This window comes from Phyllostomus hastatus, unplaced genomic scaffold (assembly GCF_019186645.2).
Source record: "Phyllostomus hastatus isolate PE091 unplaced genomic scaffold, TTU_PhHast_1.1 phas_contig_210, whole genome shotgun sequence".
Taxonomy (NCBI): domain Eukaryota; kingdom Metazoa; phylum Chordata; class Mammalia; order Chiroptera; family Phyllostomidae; genus Phyllostomus; species Phyllostomus hastatus.
The window spans coordinates 32,904,212-32,914,021 of record NW_025333737.1 but is presented as its reverse complement, the minus strand read 5'-3'; positions in this window follow the sequence as shown (position 1 = coordinate 32,914,021).

Genomic DNA, 9,810 nt, shown 5'->3' with positions numbered 1-9,810 from the left:
CAGAAAGCTGCAGGCAGTGCCAGTTTGCCCTGGCGAGGCCGCAGCGGCCGCGGCGGAAACACCAGGAGCTCCTCGTAGGTCGTCGGTAACACCTGCCGCACGGAACCCCGAAGCGCCCGCCCCGGAAAGCCCCGCCCCAGGAAGCCCCGCCGTGCCTTCCAAAGAAAGCGTCAGAGCGTGGCACAGATGCCCTGTTCCTAGTTCTTCGGGCTTTTACTGGCAGGTTTCTTGACAAAATATTGTGAAATGGCTTTGGATGGTTCCATTTAATGAATTACTCCTACTTATCTTCTGCTTATCTTGAATAAAACCTAACTTTTTTCTTTTTAAACCTTTTGCTTCTGTGAAGGTTTCCAGGTCTCTGAAAACAGACGTTTCTGTCCGTACGCAGGGAAAGACCCAGGGCACGCCCTGGTAGGAATCCCCGCACGGGCTCCCCGGTCTGCAGCGGGGGCTCTGTCCCAATGGCGGCGGGGCGAGCATCTCCTCGGTGCACACGCGGGCGTGCCCCAGGGGCAGGCCTCCGCCTGGACACTGGGCACTGGGCCGGTGCCTCGGCCCTGCTGCCGCTGTAGAAGGAAGCCACGCAGGGCATAAACAATTAGACCTTACTTGATGAGAAACAGTAAAAAGCCTGGACCTGGGTCAGAATCCTAATTCAGAATGCCCAATTCCTGCTTCCTTTTGAATTTCGAAGGAGAGTTTGGAGGACAGTCACTCGGGCACGGGGGCCAGTTCCGCGAGAGCGCAGCATTGGGAAACGCCGCTCGCCTCCGGAGCTCGAGAAGGGCGCGCGCGCTGCAGCCTCCCTTGCGGCAGCGGTGGTGACGCATGCGTGCCGGGGCTGTCCCTGCAGGGCAGACGGAAGCGTCCCACAGAGCACCTGAGCAAGGCTCCCGTGATTTCGATACGGGTCGTGAGTCCCTCCAGACTGGGGGCAGAACCTCACCATCCCTCCAGGAGCGCAGTGAGTGACGCACCCTGGCTCGCTCAGCCTCCGTTGGCACGGTGCCGGTGCCGCAGAGGCACGCGGAGGAGAGCCGAGGCTGCCCCCGTGTGGACGTCACTTAACCCCTCCAGTGCCCTAGTTTTCTCATCTGTAAAATGGGGGCAGCAGTGCCTACCTCCTAAGGATGTTACAACGATTCAACTTAATACGTGGAAAGTTCTTAAGACAGCTTCTGATAGCAAATGTTACATATTCATTTGCCTTGAATTTTCAGAACACTAGGCAGAAATACTGACGATACAGTGTTCCTTGATGACAAACAGCTGGGTCCTTCCCACTGCCCCTTTAGGTGAGATGTTGGTCTGGACGCCTCAGGGGCCGGGTCCAGGAGTGGGGGCGGGGGGGACCGCCCCAGGATGGCTTAGCGTGCCATGCGCAGGCGACGGAAAGGACCAGAAACAGCAGAGGCCGCTTGCTCAGCGGGGAGCAGTCACCACTCTCCTGGGTCTGCCCTATGACCCATCCTGAGGGCCTGTCTTCAGGGGTCAGAGGTCCAGTTTCAACACGCTTTGGGATGAGGCCTGGTTTTTAAAGGCCCTGAGTAACTGTGTCCCTGGGCAAGCGACTTGACCTCTTCTCTGTGAAATGGGGACGGATACCTCGCAGGGTTTCGGGAGAAGGTCACGTGATATGTGTAAGGCCTCTGGCTCAGAGCCGGCCCACAGCAGGTGCGCAGGGACAAATGGCGCCTTTCTTACACCTGTCTTTCTGTCCTGCCTGGGCTGGAAGGCCCGTGCCCTCAGTGGAGTAAGATCGCTGGAGTGGGATCTCGGGGAAGGAGCCCCTGCCTGCTTCTAGCGCAGAGAGGGATCCTCTGCTGTGGCAGACAAGGGCCTTATAGCATCAGTGCTGGGGCCGACATCCCAAATACTGAGCGTTCACTCGCCTTTTCTGCCGAACTCGCGGGGGGCTACAGCACCACCCCCGGTACCAGCTGCCCAGTGGCCTAGCGGGGCTGGGAGGGAGGTGGGGCCGTAATTCAAAACTGGAGCAGCCTGCGTCCATTGCAAAGGCGCTTCCTTGCGAGTTACTACTCCACAACCTACTCCAGGACTAACCGGGACTCACTGTGGAGATGCAGGCACTTTTCGGATGAGAGGTTCTGTTTACAGATTGTCGTCATTTTAACTGATCCAGTAAGAAATGCCAAATGGTTGTTGTTGTTGGATGCTGGAAGAACGTTTGACAAAACTCAAGTCTCCTTTTTTATCAAGATTATTCTTAAACAGGAATTTTAAGAGGTATTTTATTGACATACACTGTATCTATCTAATAATGATTTCCATTTAAAAAGTCAGAACCAGCACTAAGACAAGTAAGCCTGAGGTTACTATTGGCTAACGTTGAATAAGATCGGATGGCCAATGTGATGAGATCAAAAGTACAGTTTTTCAAAAACATTTTTCAAAGAGAGTTTCCAAATTATTATCTGTAGAACACTGGTCTGCGAGACTGGATTCACAAATCATTATTTGCAGAAACTCAGCTCAGAACTAACAGAAGTTCTGTAAGGCAGCTCGTGGCAGAGCAAACACGCCAGGTCAGTATCTCCTCGGCATCGGTCAGGGGCCTTGGTGGCAGCCAGGCAGGAGGCGCTGGCTGGAGGCCTGGGCTCCCATCGTGGTGGCGGGGGTGGAGGGCAAGTGGATGGAAGGGGCGTGGCAAATTGGAGTTCAGGAGGCCCCCAGCATCCGGGCATCTCAGAGCCACCCCCCACCATTAGCAGAACACTTGTGTGTGTGTGTGTGTGTGTGTGTGTGTGTGTCCTGGGAAGCTGTTAGAGTTCTTATTTTAAGGATGGACAAACTGACATGTGTATAGACAGACACACACACAAACACACAGAGAGAGCTCAGCTCACCCCCTAAGGCCTGGGGAGTCAGCCCGGCCCAAGGGCGCTCGGAGTTTTCTGGGCAGCAGCCCCCGCCACCTGAGTCCCCCTCAGAGCCAGGACAGGGCAGAACGACATCAGGTGTCAGCCCGGACATTTTTCCTCTGCTTTCCCGGACATTTTTCCACCAGTTTCCTTTACAGAAATGCTCGGCCACATCCTTTGTCCACCCCTTTCCTGAGACCGAACTCTGATCTTTACTATACCCTGCACTTGGACTCCATGCCCTTGAGCCCACCCAGCTGAAGTCAGACTGTCCGCTGCACGGAAACGGAAGGCGTGAGTCCAGGTGGGGCACGGGGCCTCCCTACCCCTGCCAGAGGCCGTGAGGAGGCCGAGGTTTGGCCTTTCCTTTATTAAGCACCTACTGTGTGTTCAGTGCATGAAGTATACTACCCCACTGAACTCCTACCCCAGGCCTCCCGTCCCACTGCCCCGTGTCCTTGGCCTAGGAGAACACAGGCCCAGAGTGGGCAATTGACTCACTAAGACTGCACAGCTGGTTCGGCGTCAGAACCAGAATGGGAGCCCAGGTCTGTCCTGCTCCAAAGCCATGCTCTGACTCTTCATGTCACACCCCTTCCCCCACCTCTGAGCTGGTTTCCCTGGAAACCTGGTGGGGAGAGGAAGGTGTTGTCTGTGGCCTGGGAGCAGGAAGGGAGAGAGAGAGAGAGAGAGGCTTGTGGAAATAGACACACACCACGCAAAGGCTGTTTGTTCGGAGTGAGGGAGCAGAGCCCGCTACCGGCACCTGAGTTCAGCAGACGCTCCAGGCAGGTGGGAAGCTCTGCCGTGCAAAGGGAAGGCTCCGGGTGAGCGTGGATTGCAGGCTGCTGGCAGGGGGACTCGGGAGGTGTGCTGACCTGAATGGGGCCATCCCACGGCATTGGTTACGGGGCGTATTTGACTTTCTCGGCTTGTCCTGTATTGGAGGTGAGGGCAAAAGTAGGGAAACTGTCAGTAATTCATCAAGTCCTGGCCTCTCTGGGCTGATCGCCACGGGGATTGGCAGTTCGGCGTCCTGGGCTTTGCTGCAGTTCGTGGGCCAGAGTTTTATCTTATGTATGGCCTGGCTATTGTTTATATATCCAGTCTCTCCTGCCCGTCCCCAGAGGTTAGGAGCGGGGACCTGCCTGGCCTGGACCCAGCCAGGTGCTCCCAATCCAGCGCTCCCTCCTCCTGCCTCTCCCTTCCGCCCTTCCTCCAGCCGCCGGTCCCAGCACGGCTGGTTGCTGTTGGATGTGCATAAACTCCTGATTCTCATAAGCACCCAGGAAGGCAAGAGCATTAGCCATTCATGGCCGCACCCAGCTCAGCGGCTTCCTGAATCCTGGCCCTCAGAAACTCCTAGAGATGATTCGTGGTTGATAACTTTGCTGGAGTTCCACCGCTCAACACTGCACCCTGCATCTCCCCCAGGAAATCCACCGGAGGTTGTAGTCAGGGTGCTGGCTGTAGTGGGAACACCAGGCCAGGTGCAGAGGGCTGGTTGCCAGGGCGGAGAGCCCCGGGGGCCTAGCAAAGGGCAAGGCTATAGAGGCTTGCACAGCCGCTCCCTCGGGCATTAACCCCTGGAGGACGGCTTCAGCTCTGTTGCAGCTCCGGGCCCAGAGAAGTGACGCCGTGGCTGACATCAGGACCAGCTGCGTTGACTGACGACCCCCTGGCATCCCCCCTCTCCCGTCAGTAGAAACCACGAGGGGGCACACCTGGAGAGCTGAGGAATGTCCTGTTGGAACTCTCTTTCCCCTGGAACTCGCCCGCACCTCTCCTCCACCTTTCACCCCCCAAAGCGTGTATCTCTCTCTCCTTTCTCCTGAGCTGCAAGGGCCCTTGTACCACCTTTGTAACTTTCTAAATAAACTTTCCCCTAGAATGTGAGTTCCTCGGTTCTGAATTCTTTCAAGCCGGACTCAAGTACAGAGGGTGCTGAACCAAGGTCCGGCCTAACTCATCCCTGATGAGCACTTGGTACCCTTTTCCCCGCCGCTAACAGCGGTGGGAGACCCATTTCCAGCACGACCCCTGACACAGCTGTTGTCTCAAGGCCTCAGTTCCCGGCCATCCGTGTAGGCCTTCCCATGGGGCTGCATGAGTGTCCTCGTGATGTGGCAGCTGGCCTGCCCCGGAGCCACCCTTGAAGAATGTGCTGGAAGGTGAGCAACTGCTGGAAGGAAGAGGAACAGAGAGTTAGGCTGCAGAGTGAAATGGGTTAGCTACCACTGTTTTTAAATTTCTACAGCAAGCCTTCCAGAGGGCAATCATTAGCCTAGTTTGACAGACGAGAAAGGGGAGGCTCCAGAGAAAAGGCCTTGCCCAAGGTCATAGAGCCAGTAACTGCCAGAGCCAGGAGTTAAGCCCTTAACTACCTCCTAACAGTAACCCAAGCCCTTTCGGGCACTTTGCATGCGCATGCGTGAGGTGCCTCCTTTCTTAGGGAAAGATCCGCCAGCGCTGAGAGGGGCCTCCGGAGCCTAAGCAGCTGCCTGTCCACTGAGCTGCTTTCCCCTCTGGAGAGAAGCAAGCCAGTGCCTGCCTCCTGGCCCAGCCGCCACCCACGCAGGACTGTCTCTACCCTCCATCTCCGGACAAGCCTGCACCCCGCAGCTCTGCAAAGGCCATCCCGGCTGTCGGGGGGCCCAGAAGAGCCTTTACCCAGAGGCCTCCGTGTCTGCCCCGCTGTCCCCACAGCTGCGTCGAGATGGACCTTCAGCTCCCTGGCTTGCCGTGGTCGGCAAGATGCCTCCTCCCCTAGATTCAGAAATTAATTTCTTTTTAATTCCCAAATGATTACCCCTTGCTGGATGGAACCATCTGAACCAAAATGTTTAACTCCGCAAATATTTTCAATTGTTCATCTTTCAAACAAAGATAATAAAATGCTGTATGCGTGAGCCATTCGGATGGCGACGTAAGAATGATCTTATCTGCATCTTCAGCTGTATACACGGGGGAAATGTAAACAGATGGTTATATCTTGGCGGCGTACTTCAGGGAGGCTCAAGAGCCCTTGAACGCAACTTAGTTTCTGAAGTGCTTTCAAACAGTCCCTTAAGCTCGTGTTTATGCTACTCGTGTTTGTTTGGAAAACTCTTCCTGGAACGGAAAAAGGTTTCCTTCCGCCGGGTTTTTCTCCAGGTTTCACATGGGCAGAGGGGGAATTAATCACATTTTCCTGCAACTGGTGCAGATTTTAAATAAACACGGATTGCGCTATTCAGCCATTGCCCTCTAGGGGGCGCAGTGTGATAAACATCGGAGGAGGCCCCACCCCAGGCAGCTCAGGCCAAAGGGGCCTCACCCAGAGCAGCAGGACATCTGTCTCCGGCAGATGTCACAGGCACCGTGGAGCTTCACACCCCACCTCCTGCCCCCTGTCTGATTTGTGTGTTGGAGAATGCCTGGATTTTAGCGATCTGGGATATAGTTCTGCCACTGCCCCTAATTGGCCGTGTGACCTTGGACAAGTTAGCCATCCTCTCTGGGTGACTCATCTGCAAAGATCTTTAAAATAAAGATCTTTAATAATCTTTAATAAAACTTGGCTTACAAACAACAGGTCGTGGGTCAGGTGGGCCATACAGGCTGTCTGTGTCCTGTGGGACGGCGCAGAGGGCATGGGGCCCGACCTGCACCCGGTCTGCACCTGCCTCACTGCCGGGACCCCCCTCGCCCCATCTACAGAATAAGGAGCGTGGGCAATACCTGCGGTCCCCAGACTGTGCTTTCAGGAGCCGTAGTGGGGTTCCGCCTGCCGCAGGAGCCACCCTGGCCCGCCCAGGTGCCTTCACGACATGATCCTCAGGCCTCTAGTGTGCTGGGGTGCACTGTGAGCCTCCCGGGGGGCTGCAGGATGCACCACCGAACAATGGGACTCTATTTTCCTAGCACCAACTAGTGCATTTTTGCCACCATGTCCCACTCAGCACAGTTTGGGAAATGCCCCTCGACCTCCCTGCAGCCCCCGTAGGGCGCCTGCCGCCGAGAAGTGTTGAGAAGGTTAAAAGAGGCGACGCCTGCAAATGCACCTGGCACCGTGTCTGGCGCAAGGTAAGTGCTCACTGAGGGCTGGCAGCGATTATTTATAACAAGGTGTTTCCTTTCCAGCTCTGACAGGCTATGCTTCCATCTACAGCACGTAATTCAGCTCCAGAGCTTCTCGAGTCAGAAGAACAGGACTGGACAGAGAAGGACAAGGACAGAGGAGAAGTGTTCTGGGCCATTTATGCAGCGGGATCGCTGCCAGTTCTCACAAGGGGGAGATGTCGCAAGGTGCACCCCCTAACAACAAGGCTCGGGGGATTCGGCGGTTCCCTGCTTAGGTCAGATGCTGTGGGGAGTGTTTGAGACTGTGCAGAGGTGAGAGGTAGGTTCGGGGCTGCTTCAGGGTCAAGCAGAAGAACCCAACAGCATCCTGTGCGGGTCAGCATCCCCTTCCCACCGTCCCGTGCTGGCACTTTAGCCCCACCACGAGGCAGGTCCCAGCCTCAGGGAGACACCAGGGCTCTGTGCCTTAGGCAGGCCCTGCGGCCTCTGAGCCTCAGACCCCACTAGGGTTCAGTGGAAGGCGTGTGGCCACCCCACAGGCTCACGGGCATGAACGGGTGCTCAGCGTCTGGCACCAAGCAGGTGCTCAACCGAGGTTGCATCTTTCTCCATCGGCAGCTCTCGGTCAGCCCGCAGCAGGGCAGCTTCCTGCTGTCCGTGTGCAAGGCGAAGGGCTGGCCTTGTCCAAGCTGGGCCTGCCCGGGTTGGTTCACAGTTGCTGGTCCCCGGAGCTGCTGCAGCCGTCTAGCTGGCGGCCACCCCTGACCTGCTTTGGCTTGGAGTCTCTGCTGCCCCTAGAGTTTTCCTGTGCTCCCTACAAAGACCCTGGCTTCTCATCAACACAACCTGTTGCCACTCTTGTTGACACAGCAGGCCCCACTGTCCCCAGGTGGGGTCCCTTCTACATGAAGAAGGGCTTGCAGGCTTCCGGGGCTGCTCCCCTTTCATAAAAGGGACAGTAGTGGCTGCCGTATAGCAGCCCTACCTGTGCCTGGGCTTACACCCTCTGCCTCTCAGCCTCAACCCTTCAGGGCATGTGACAGTATGCCCACGTCACAGGTGAGGCTCAGAGAGGTGGAGGGACTCAGTCAAGGTCACATGTCGGTAGGTGGCAGCCTCTCTGGTTCCCACGTTTCTCTACCTCACCGCCCCGTCTTAGCTGTCTCCACTCCATCGCCTGCTTCAAAAGGCGGCGCTTCCCCAGGTGATCCTAATGCTTGAATTGACAGCCAAGTTCGACAACCGTTGCTATAAAAGTACTGATTCTCACACTGACCTTGAAATCAGTGTGAGAATCACACTGGGAAGAATCACACTTGAAATCCCCTGGGAAGAACTTTTAAATGCTGAGGGTGAGGGTGCACATTGTTGGGGGTGAGGGTGTGCATTGTGGGGGTCGCAGGTGCGAAGAGACGAGTTCCAAGGAGGGTGGCTGAGCAGCAGCTGGAAGGGGACACTCCAGGCCTTCAGGCGTTGTGACCATGTCCTATTTCTCCATCTGGGTGCTGGCTATTTGGGTGTATTTATGTGAAAGTCACTGAAGTGTATGTTTACGATTTCTGTACTTTTCTGTGTGCATGTGATTCCATAGTAACATTTTTAAAAATAACTTTTTGAAGCGAAGGAGAAAGGCGGTTGCTGTCAGCCACTTCGCTGCCTCCTGGGAAAAGGCAGCCCAGCCCTGGATGCATCATCTTGGGGACGCTTTTTGCAGCACCAGGCAGCAGGTGGCGCACCTGCTCTCTCTCCCTGATGCTTCTTCCTGGGCTGATGCCCTGGTTAGCTACAAAATGCCCACCGTGGCTGCGGCAGCAGGTGCTCACCAAAGTCAGGCCCTGCGGTGAGGCCCTGTGGCTCCTCCCTCCCCACAGCCAAGCCCCAGGACCTAGGGCGGTCGAGGTGTACGCAGCTACAGCCTGGCGCCTGGGCCTAAGCTGTGGGTCCCCCACTGACCTCGGCCTCCGTTCTCTGCCCCACCCCACACGCTGGGAGGGCTCGGTATGGTCAGCAACCGTTTCTACCCAGAGGCCTCCATCTGGCATCTTGTAAGCGCCCCACCATCCCCTCCCCACCCCCAGTTAAACCTCTCCCCCTTCCCTCTCCCTTACACACAGGATCTTTGCCGTGTTTCCTTCTGCAGGCTGGCCGGCTAAGCCTGTGACGCTGCAATGTCCGATAGTGGAACCTTGCTTTGTTTTAAAACGGCGGAGTTTCGGGCAAGGTGGAAGGTCCGTACCGAGAGTACTCCCAGCCTGGGAGGGCCTCCAGGGGCTCCTGGAGAATCACACCTCTTGGGTGCCCTCTGCAGCCACTCCACATCAGGCCTGCGGGTGACAGGCTGGGGCTACGGTGGCTGCCCCACTGGGGGCAGGACACCCTGCTAAAAGACATTGTAGCACAGGATGGTCGGTGTAAATGGAGACACTGATTCCCACCTCCCAGGCTAGAGAGAGGAGAGGAGGCAATTCTTTTTTGTACTTGTGCCCTGCCGCTCCCACTTGCTGTACCTGGGCCGCTGCTGTCCTCTAGTGGCCACTGGGTAAATTGCACAGCGAGTTGGACGGAAGGGGAGGATGGGGGCGCCAGTTTCCCCCCACTTCTGAATCTGCCTGACGCCGGAATTCTCAGCCTTGACAGACCCTTGCTCCCCTGTTCATAAACTGTTATCAACTTTATGATTTCATGAACTTGACATGTTAATGTCATTTTCATGGTTTGAGAAACCTGCTACTCCAGATTTAAATTTGCCTTTGGCCAATAATTACTCCCGGTGGGGGCGGGGCGCAGTGTGTGTGTATGTGTTTTGTTTATAATCATAAGAAATTGTTTTTTTTTTTAATGGCAGCCAGAGTACAGAGCCTAC